The following is a 12425-nucleotide window of genomic DNA, read 5'->3' as shown; positions in this document are numbered from 1 at the left end:
ATATTCAGCTCAGGACCCTAGGTGTGCCAAGCCCATAATCACCAGATGTGAGCCCCCGGGGTTAAGTTTTGCGAGTATTGATATGACTTTATAAAAGAGAAAAGTGTTCAAGTGTCAAAAGAATGGAAATGTTTTTAAATTGAGGCATCAGGTAAAAATAAAGAGGTACAACAAGCTTCTCTAAGGAACAAAATGAAAGAACATTTTTCATCAAAAGCTCATAACATTTGTAAAGAGAACTTAAAACAATGTGAGCAGGATTCAATAACAAAAGTAATAGATACGATGAATGAAAAATATTTAAGTGCTACTTGTAGAGTATTTAATACAGTTTACAGCCTGGCAAAAAGATGTAAACCGTTTTCAGACATAAAGATGAGATAGAAGTGCAAATTAAAACTGGATTAGATATGGGAATAGGATTACATTCTCGTAAAACTGCTGTGAAAGTAGTTGATTTCATTGCAAAGGAAATTAAAAAAGAAATATTTAATAAAATTATTGAAAATAATCTGAAAATATGTTTGATTATTGACGAAGCTTCAACAATATCCTGCAAACGAGTTATTACACTTTTCTTAAAAGTTGATGATTCAGCTACATCACCAACAATTTTCGTTGAACTAGTTGAATTGGACAATATGTTCAATATAAGAGACAATATGTTCTTCAGTTATGGAAAGTTTAAATAATCTTGGGCTTACTAAGAACTACCTAGAAAAAAATTTAATAGGATTTTGCTCCGATGGTGCCAGCATTATGCTTGGGAGAAAATCTGGAGTGAGCACTAGGACTGCAAAAGAGTTTCCAAACATAATAATATGGCACTGTTCATCGCCTCCATCTTGTTTTAGATTGTTTGATAATGGAAATAAAGCAAGTAAATCATTTTAAAATATTTATTGATAAGATATATACTATTTTTCCTCACTCCAATAAGAACCAAATTGAACTTTCCAAAATATCTGAACAACTTGGAATTGAAATTATAAAGATTGGTAGAGTTTTGGGACCAAGATGGGCTGACTGTAGTGTAAGGTCAACCCTAGCTGCGTGGCGTGCTTATCCAGCACTACACCACTATTTTTATTCAAATTAAAAAAATACTTAGGTATGGCTCCCCATCTTGAAAATATTTTATAACTGATTTGGCACTGATGATTGATATTTTAAACGAAATTTCTCTTCTTTCAAATGCACTGCAAGAAATATAGACATTCATGATAAGATCTTTTAAAGCATTTCAAATGCTTGGAAAGGAAAAGGGTTCATTCAAAAAAAAGCTGATGAATTAATTACTTTAGAAAGCATAAAAAATATAAAATTTGTATAAAATCATCGATTTGCTGGACTTCCTCAATTTTTTGGAACCAGATTACTGGAATATTGAAGAAGTACTAGTTCCATGGAAAGCAGCTGAAGAACAATTGCTCGTATTTAATGACATTTTTAATTACCAAATTGATATTAATGATTATCGAGATTTCGTGGAAAACGTTTTAAAAAATTCCCAGAATTATGCAATTCCTGAAAGCGTTCAAAGAGCTAAAAATATTGTCAGAATAATTGCTGTAAGTTCAGCAGAAGCGGAAAGGGGATTTTTCAAAGATGAACATGATATGTTCAGAGAAGAGAAGTCGCCTAACTGTTTCGAATATATCAAACACAATAACTATTAGTCTAATCGGCCTACCTCTAAAGGAATGGGATCCTACTCCTACAGTGGTTAAGGATAAATCACTCAGCCGATGATGCTCGGATAAAAGCGAAGAAAATTGCAAGTGAGGGTGCCAATCAAGAAGCAATATGGAAATATCTTAAATAACAATTTTATTGTTTTTTTTCAGGTATTATTTAATATTTTTTCATTAATATTTTAAAACTCTTTCTTATAATATAATCTAGTTTTGTGGACCTTTTTTTATTGTTCTTATTTAAGTATTAACTGCATGAAATAATAAACTACCTTTCGGTATATAGTTTTTTATACTTAGAACGGTCATTAGGGCAGCGAACCGGTTGTTAAATTATTTGAATCCCACCACTGCCCAGGTCTAATCAAGAAGCGTGTGCTATGCACTGCTGCTCTTGCCCACCTGGCTACGGAGGCACCCCACACACAGAGGGCAATCTATTTTCAAGATGAAGGGCAGATTACATGCAAGTTTCAAAAGACTAGCTAAGATACGAACATTCCCATTTTTTTACAAAAATTTTGTATCAGAACTGACTACCTGTTCCTGTGATTCACAATAAATGCAAATCATTAAATATTTAAGATCATACACTTTCCAGATAAACAATGTTTAACACATTTGTTGCCACTAATATTTGAAAAAGCCCCCTCAACGCACTGATTTTTGGAATGTTGAGAAATAATGACATTCTGGAATCCTTGACATTATGAAAAATGAATTGGAAGAGGGATCTAAGTAATTGTTCATCAGTGTGATATAATTAATAGTAGATTTAAGTAATTTATTATTAAATGCTACAATTTTGAACAACTCAAACACCCCAATGCCAAACACTTAAACAATTCTGGCTTTGTTTCAGGAACTCATTGTTTCTCCTCAAGTATGTGGTGTTAGAACATTGATTTCGGGTACAATATTCTAGAAGGTTCTACAAAATTCTATTAATAATCTAATTATATTAAATAATTAAAGTTTTTTACGTTATTAATGGGGTTACAGTTGCTTCATTTTAACTTCAGTTATAAAATAATTCTTTATGGGTAGCTTGATAACATTTGATATCATTATGAGTCTTAATTACAGTATTAACAACATATAATTATAATACCCAATTTAAATAATTACATTTTACAAAAATCATAAGTAATTAATTAATTGATTCATACAGTTTATCTGGAATCCCTATAGTTACTTTCCTGTACTATTAAACTGGAAAAGCTTACCTGCTTATGTGGTCCTGGAGTGAAGTTTTCTGAGAAGTATTGGGAGGGATGTGAGAGACTCCTCCCAATACTTCCCAGAAGATTGATTTTAGCGTAGCCAATGAGATTTTACTATCAGATGGTTTTTGGGGATCAGAATATATTACAGGGAAATTTATTACTGTCACCACCAATGCCCTCAAGTAGTTCAAGTATCAGGAGAAAATACAAAAAAAGATTCAACATCTCAAACAAGAAGAGCCACCATTAGGACTCTGAAAAATGATCTCTATTCACATAGGCAGAGCAGATAAAGATAATGCGACAGTCATCCTAAACCAAGACTATCATCAGAAAATCCTAGGGCACTTTTCAGCCCATGAAATACAAACCCATCAACAGATCCCACAAGTTCTCTAGAAATAAAGATAAAGAATAAACTCACCTCTCTTCTGGAACGAAAGAAGACTGACCTAGACCTCTTTGACAAACTCAACCGCAACAACTCAGAAGCTCCCTCTCTCTCTTTGCAAAGTCCACAACACCCCATCAGACCCATTATAAAGAGAACACTCCACCCTGGAAGGCTTGTTATTTGGTTTTTAGGAGCATTAGCAACTAAGGCCATATTGCTCCGAGATATGCGGTGGTCATTCCCTGACCTTTCCGCATCCTCCGTATTTGGTGGTGACGGGCTCGAACCCCGGTCTAATCAAGAAGAGTGTGCTACGCACTGCTGCTCCTTCCCACCTGGCTACGGAGGCGCCTGCACCCTGGAAGGCAAATCTCAGTCTGGCTAACAAAGCTCCTAAGTAACAATGTTACTCAGAAGTACCCACTCAATCACAACTCAAAAGTGGCAATCCATAGGTTACATTAACTGTTCATGGAACCCAAAGCCTACCTAGTACCTTTCAAAGTAGAACAGATGTACGCCACCATTCCGCTGCAAGAAATCAAATCCATCATATAGGATAATGTAGATAAAACATACGTATTGGTTTCCCCAAACCCATAATGTCATTGGACATATTGGATATAACCGACCTTTCTACAGAACAATCCTATCTCACCTAAAAGGCTGAGCAGTGGCAACTGAAGTTTAACACTGAGAAATGCAAAGTACTGCATATGGGTAGAAGTAACCCCAGAGAAATGTAGAATAGATGTGCGGAAATTTGTCTCTTTAGCCAGTGAGTAGTTGACTGCTGGAACAAACTTCCATCTGTCGCTGTGGAAGTTGATAGCTTAAATAAATTCAAGAACCTGGACAAACTTTTTCACACATCCAAGAATGGACATGTGAATTGTTTTTTTTTTTTTTTTTTTTTGGCTGATGCTACATAAGCTTGCTTTCTTGCATCATACCTCTACTACTACAACAGATTTTTCTCCACACAGATTTCAGGTCTCGGCATGGGCAACTTCCTATCTCCCCTCCTGGTAGAAACCTTTATAAGACACCTTGAAAAAAAACCTTTCTGGACCAACATCCCATAAAACTGAGGATAGGGATCAGATGTGCAAATGACATCTTCCTCGTTTCAAACTAAGGTGTAAACCTCCTATCCAACTTCCATCAAAACCTCAACAGCTTCCAACACAAAATCAAATTTAAGATAGAAACAGAAGACAACTCCCATTCCTGGACATCCTAATTTCAAGACCCCTCCAGATAATCTAAGATAAGTCAGTACATAGGATATATGTGGGAATCCAAATCCCTAAAACAGAAGCTTTCCCAGAATAACATCAACTATACAACCCCACAGGTATGATATACTATGTCCAGCACTCCTGTAACTCCAACTACAGTAGCAAATTATATAGAAGACCAAAGAAAGGAATACAGGAACACAAGAAAGACACCCAGGATCCACAAATCTCAAACAGCTATACACATCCTTTTTTGCAACAGCACTTAGGATTTTACCAACACCTTAGTACTTTTGACAGATTCATCATCTTAAATGTTTAAGTTACTTTTAAGGAAGCGTATTTCATAAAATGTTTCAGAAACACAGTAATAAACAAGAAACAAAGAGTCACCTTCCACAGCACCTATTATCTATTCCAAGCAGAAATCCTGAAAAAGATCATGAGAGAAAGAAGGTTCCAACAATCCTATAAATCAATAGATTTACTCTCCAACTTTAACTTCATTACCAGCACACCCTGTGGTAAAATCCCCCATAATATATCCCGGTATCCCAAAAACTGTCTCATAGTAAAATAGTTTATAGAAATAGGTATGGTCGATACACCAAAATCAACCATACCTATATCTATAAACCATTTTCTCAGACCCCTCTCCCAGTACTTCCCAGAAAACTCCACTCCAGGCCACATAAACAAGTAAGCTTTTTCCAACTTAATAGTATAGGAGAGTAACTTTAGGTATTCCAGCTTAAATGTATAAATTAATTGATTATTAATTACTTGTGATATACTAATGATATTTGTAAAATGTTGTAATTATTGTAATTTGAATAATGTATATTATACACTATATATTATAAATAATAGAAATTGTTGAAGTTAAACTGGATAGATCCCATCCACCCCAGGTGCCTTCCTAGGGTGGATGGGATCTATCCAGTTATATTAAAGGAGGCAGCAAAAGAAGTTAGCAAACCCTTAGCCATAATTATGAGAGATTCTTTGGACTCGGGGAAGGTCCTCATGGACTGGAGGTGTGCAAATGTATCACTAATTCACAATACACTATATATTAGAAATTGCTGAAGTTAAACATAAGCAAGGCACCTTGGATGGACGGGATCTATCCAGTTATATTAAAGGAGGCAAAGGAAACAGCACTGATGGAATTCTTCCTCTTGCTCAGAATAATCATTTGAGAGGGCATAAATTCAAATTGAGGAAAGACAGATGTAAGATAGATGTGCGGAAGTTTGCCTTTAGCCAGCAGGTGGTTGGTTGGTGGAACACACTTCCACATCCTTTGTTGTGGAAGTTGATAGCCTAAATAAATTTAAGGCTGAGCTGGACAGGTACTTGGAATGAACGGAGGGGTGAAATGGGAGCATGTTTTTTTTTTTTTTTTTGTTTTTTTTTTGCTGATTCTGCATAAGCTTGCTTTCTTGGACTCAGAGGAGGTCCCCATGAATTGGAGGTGTGCAAATGTATCACCAATTCACAAAGAGGGTTCAAAAGGTGACACAAGTAACTATAGACCTGTTAGTTTAATTTGTGTTCTGGGGAAAATAATGTAATTACTGGTTAAAGAAGCATTGCAGAATCATCTAGACAAGATTGCAGTAATTAGTTAAGGCACAGCATCGGTTTGTTAAAGGAGGTCTTGTCTGATCAATTTGATTGGATACTAAGATGGGATTCTTCCTCTTGCTCAGAATAATCGCCTGAGAAGGCATAAATTCAAACTGAGGAAAGACAGTTGTAGGATAGATGTGCGAAGGTTTGCCTTTAGCCAGTGGGTGGTTGATTGCTGGAACAAACTTCCATCTGTCAGTGTAGAAGTTGATAGCTTAAACAGATTCAAGGCAGAACTAGACAAACATTTGGAGCAAATGTATGGGTGAAATGAGAATGGAGTGCATTTTTTTTGGCTGATGCTACATAAGCTTGCTTTCTTGCATCGTGTGCCCTTGCTAATGATGTAGTCAAAAAGGGGAACTGAATGCAAAATATAATTTTGATATCATATACTTGGATTTCAGGAAAACTTTTGATACTGTTGCACATGGAAGACTGCTATACAAATTGGAAAGGTATGGCATTAAGGGTAACTTGCTACAATGGATAAAGGGATGGTTGAGTGGGAGACGAGTGGTAATCAATGGACACTGCTCTTCGTGGACAAATATTATTAGTGGAGTTCCCCCGGGTTCAGTGTTGGGACCATTGTTGTATAGTGTATTGAAGGTATATCAGGCTTAATGTTCAAGTATGCAGATGATACAAAGGTTGGCAGGATTGTTAAGAACAGCAATGGCAGTGTGCTACTGAAACAGGATCTAGAAAAGTTGGGCAAATTGGCTGAGAAGTGGCAACTGAAGTTTAACATTGACCAATGCAAAGTACTGCCTATGGGGTAGAAGTAACCCCAGAGAAATGTACCAACTGTGTGGTACTACACTTAAATTTAGAAAATGAAAAAGACCTAGGAGTAATTTTGCAGTCAGATATGAAGTTTTCTGAGTAGTACACACAGTCTGCCACAGCAAGTCATGCAGTATTGTCAATGCTATTTTGCTAGCAGGGAAAAAGAGGTGATTATCCCTTTGTATAATGCAATGGTCAGGCTATACCTTGAGTTCTGCATACAGGTCTGGAGGCCTCATTTTAGGAAGGATGTAGAGTTGCTTGGGTGAGTACAGAGGAACGCAACAAGGTTGGTGAGGTATACAAAGGGGTCCTCTTACCAAGAAAGGCTTAAGTTATGCAAATTGCAGCGGCTGGAGACTAGGCACCTGCAAGGTGATCTGACTGAGGTGTATAAGACCCTGAATGGTTCGAGCAGGCTCAATGCTGATGGGATTCTTCCTCTTGCCCATATTACGAACCTGATGGGGCATAAATTGAAATTGAGGAAAGAAAGTTGTAGAATAGATTTGCGAAAATTTGCCTTTAGCCAGCGGGTAGTTGATTGCTAGAACAAACATCCATCTGTCATTGTGAAAGTTGATAGCTTAAATAAATTCAAGGAAGAACTACACAAACTACTGGAGGGAATGAATAGCTGAAATGGGATGTGTCATTTTTTTTGGCTGATTCTGTATGAGCTTGCATTTCTTGTGTCATTTGCCACTACTAATGCTAATATCATTAAAGGGATGCTGCCTATCTTGAAATACATTTCAGTGAAGTGTATACTTAAAAAAAAAAACAACTCAAACTTCATTCTTAAATATCTGTCATGACACTGAAGCATAAAAAAATAAAATGGAGGAAATTAAAAAATATATAGCAACAGGAAAGAGAACTCACCATTATGTTTTTCAAATTTTTTGCATTTTTATTTTTTATCTTTGTTTCTAAGTCCAGTCAAGGACGGTTTTTAAGGTCGATACATTTGACTAAAATGTATTTTAGGATAGGCAGCATCTCTTTAGTGGTTCCCAGCCTTTTAATAGTTCATTGTTTTTTTTTTTTTTAATTTCCTTCATATGGAAATTCAAATAAGCAAATTGTAGATGGAGGTGATATTGAATAAAGAAGTTTTGTAAACACTTTTTATTAATACTTATAAATAACTAGATGCCTCCACCTATAATCTGAAACAGTCTACAGAAGTTCATCCAAAGTCAATAACTATCTTCTCAATGTTCAATGCATATATGGTACTAGAGTATGATATGTCCCAATATCTTTTGCAATTGTAGTCACCATAAAAAGTTGTGGCATAAGTGCATTTTAAAGTCAGTCTGAATAATCTGTCTTCTTGCCTCTGAGTACACTACCATGTTTTCAACTTCACATTTCTGAATTTTAACTTGCTTCAGAGTTCACATGTTTTGGAGTATGCTAGATGGAGTATGCTACCTTTGAAATCTGAGAAGTGAGAGGATGACTCATCACAATCAGACTGAGTAGGTTCCTTGGGTCATCAGAAGATCTAATTGTAATCAAGACATCTCTGTAAATCTGTATTTATTTGCTAACTTAGTATTTTAATTTTACACAGTTACATGACCTTTATAGAGTAGCATAGTTAATATTACAGAGCAATGTTAAATTTTATGTAAAATTAAAAACCAGTTAACTCAAAAAATAAATACAAATACAGTCAACGCTTGTTATAGCACTTTTGAAGCTACAGAGCTAGCTACTAGTTAAGTGCCCTATTTGGAGTCTTTTTTTCGTCAATATTTTGTTGTATAACATTGCTATTTTAGCTTTTTTTCAGCGTGTTTAAAGCAGTGATTTATAAGCAAGTTGAAACTTGCATACTTAATTACCCTTGATTTTTTTGGCACCTTCAACCTTTTTTGCTTAAAAAGAATGAAATTTTTTTAAATATTTTATTATATTCAACTAAACATCTAGCATCACTGTAAAATAAATGTAGCATTATACATAATAATAATAATGCTACTGTTAAAAGAAATTTATTGATGCAATATTGAACACAAAACACACACATGCATGTATTCAATATAGCATACACAATTTATGTTCGGAGAGTAATACTAGATACATTTAGTTCAATTTAAAAAAATAATTTTAAAAATAACAGCACCAAAAACAAAAGCAGACAAATAACAATGAATTTATAAAAAACCTGCAGAGTGAATGCAAAAATTAATAGCCAAACACTGAGTTGTAAAGAGCAGCATATATTTACCTTCAGTAAAGAGCAGCCTATTATCTATCTTGAAAAGTGAAATATAAAATAAACATCTGCACCAGAAATGATATACGGAATCATGAATGATTCCTAGAACTTAGCCTCTATTATCATTTTACCAAAGCCAAAAATTAAGAGGAAGGAGGGTTATAACCAAGTTTGGTTATAACCCTCCTACTTATATTGCCTTATTTCCTTCTTATATTGCCTTAAAAAAGGCAATATAAGCAGGAAAATATTTAAATGGGAGCTCTATAGCCATTAAAAAATGCATGGTGCTTTGTAGGATTGACCATAGATCAGAAGAATAAGAAAGCAATAAAAGCAGGAGTTTATTGTATATGCAGCAAAATGTGCCTTGATTACAATTATATATATATTGCTTTACCTAGAAAAGCAATCTGGGAATGGCCAAATTTCTGGTACTTTATAGAACCTATTGGAATATGAGATATAAGATTAAATGTAGCAATTTAATAGCAAACTCTGATAATGGCAGAAAGTTTAAAGAAATGAATGTACATTTTTTAGTGTAGGAATAAAATTACCATATTGTCATTTGGTGAACTCTTTAATCATGCAATTCTTGAACAACTACTTTCTCCATAACAGCTAACAGATCCCATTACATTGCTATACCCTTAGATATGTTTAATGCAGCATGGAGAATAACCTTAACAAAAGTAGTAAAGCTTAAACAATTGTTCAGAATTCTCTAGTTGAGAGGTTTCTGCTGCAAAGTTGTCTGATTGAAGCCTCTACGTTTTAGGTGAGACTGTGGCAGTTGCAATACATTTTTACATAAGAATGGGAGAGGATTTATTTCAGGTTAATCTGATAGTGAGTGCAGGATGACGAGGGCTGGAATATCTATATAGAGAAACTTGTATTTAGCCTTAAAAGATGAAAACTATCATTTTTTTATGATCTACAACTAGATAAAAAGGAGTGAAATTTATTCCAAAGATCTCCAACTATCTAAAAAGGAGTAAAAGGAGAAAAGGAGCTTAAAAAGGAGTAAAAATGGACTTTAGTCCATTTTTACTCCTTTTTAGTTTTGGGAGTTGACTTTACCCAGGTCACCAACTCGATCATTAAAAGGAAGATATATTAGTAGTTATGACAAGTGATGCAAGCTTACACAGCATCATCAACAAAAAAAAAAACACTTCCCCTCTAATAATCTGTCTACCTTTGTTCGTTATTCTCCATGCTGCACTAAACATCTCCAAGGGAATAACAACACAATGGGGTCTATTAGCAGTTCTAGAGGGGAAAACAGTTCAAGGGTTGCATGATTAAAGAGTTAACCAGACCAAGGGACCCAAAACCTAAAAATATGGTAATTTTATCCCTATACAGAGCATTATACATTGTTTCTTCAACTTTCTACCATTAATCGAAGTAAGCTATTAAAATGCTGCATTCAACCCCTTATATCCAAGGCTCCATAGATCCTGTAAATTGTCAGAAAAAGTGACCAAAAAGGAAGGAAACTTCTCTTTTCAGGACAAATGCACATAACAACCAAGAAGCATAAAATGCAATACATAAAAAAAATTAGGAAACAAGTTTAATTATGGTATTTATAAAACCAAAAATCATTATAACGTTTTGTTTGCCTTCCACAATGGATGTAATAAGTTTTAGTTTAACAAATAACAGTTAAATCACTTATGACTTTCAAATACTATTAAAATAATCCAACTAATGACAACCTAATTTAACAATAGGGGAATTAACTGCTCAAATGCTGCAAAATTTTAAACATTACAATAAATGCAAAATTATTCACAAGAATAAACAGCTTTATAAAGTTATCATTTAAGACCACTAAAAGTAATTTTATTAAAACATTTTGTGATGAGCATTCTACAACCACTATCTCCCACCTTTCATAACTTCTCAAATCCAACAGCAGCACCAATGTTGGACTCTGAAATATTAGCTTTTGATGCTCAATGTGGTAAATTTCAAAGGAGCATTCAAATTTCCAAGTTTTAATGAATTCAAGTGGAATATATTAAAAGCATAAAAAGCCAGTAATGATTATAAGGAATGGAAACACTAGACCACATTCTGGTGTAGTGGAAATTTATTATAAAATTGGGAAAATGTAACTCTAACAATAACAGACAATTAAATTAACAATAGGTACTCAAGGCATCGAACCATGTGGCACAAGCATACCTAAATTTCTTCGACTTCGACACTATTTTCAATGTAATATTGAAAACTGAAATCTAAAATACTTCGCTGTAGAAATTATTACTACAGGATGCAGAGTCAGTTTAACGATACCAGTTTAGAAATTCAAAAATTATATTATTCGCAAGTTAGTGCAATTGCATCATTTTGGTACATAGCCAACTACTTAAGTAGTTATAAATTGGCATAATTAAGTATATCTCATATTGTGAATACCTTCACAACGAGTTGCTATGATATTGCACTACCTCGAATAAGTAACACTTCATATATGTAAAGAGTTTAACTTATGTTAAACTCTTTACATATCATTGCAACACCAGGGTACCTGCCCACCTACTGATGAGGAGCCAATAAGCTCTGAAACGGTGCCATATGGGTGATGGCATCCTCTGAGAATAAGTAACAATAGTCTTCTCCTATAGTGAAGCGTTACTTATTCGCGGTAGTGCAATATCATGGCAACTCATTGTGAAGGTATTCACGATATGAGATTACTTAATGATGCCAATTATAACTACTTAAGTAGTTGGCTACGTACAGAAATGATGGAATTGCACTAACTTGTACATTAGTTAAACTCTTTACATAACCTGAGGCTTTAGCCTTAAACTATATCGTAAAATAATATTATTAATTTTTTATAGCAAAAGATTAGAACAAAACTGAAAATATTGTAGTTTGACTACTTTGCTAAGTTTTGATAGCTTTTTAATTTGCAATTAAATTAACATTCAAAAGGTTCTAAAAATACTAAACAATGGTTAAATAGAGCTGCTATGTTTCATCTTACTGGCAACATTTCTTGTCTACAGAGAGCAAAGATGAAACAATAACAAACAATTTAATTATTTGTTATTGTTAAATCTACTGAGGTTGGGACTAAAATAAACAGTATAATGTATACATGAATATTTTGTTATATTTTCCAAATTCTAAATAAAGTATGAAACATTTAGCTATCCTTTTTTAATCACTTAATTATTTTTA

The 12425-nt window shown here is 34.2% G+C and overlaps 1 protein-coding gene across 5 annotated transcripts in view; it reads right to left on the bottom strand.

Moving 5' to 3' along the window:
* Positions 1–12425, bottom strand: part of LOC150085178 (eukaryotic translation initiation factor 4 gamma 3-like) — a 791506-nt gene that overhangs the window by 721603 nt on the left and 57478 nt on the right. The window lies entirely within an intron of this gene.

This window comes from Mastigoproctus giganteus, chromosome 5, assembly GCF_048544385.1.
Source record: "Mastigoproctus giganteus isolate SK-2022 chromosome 5, ASM4854438v1, whole genome shotgun sequence".
In the NCBI taxonomy this organism is placed as follows: Eukaryota; Metazoa; Arthropoda; class Arachnida; order Uropygi; family Thelyphonidae; genus Mastigoproctus; species Mastigoproctus giganteus.
The sequence above is the reverse complement of the archived record's forward strand: the minus strand, read 5'-3'. Positions and strand labels throughout refer to the sequence as shown.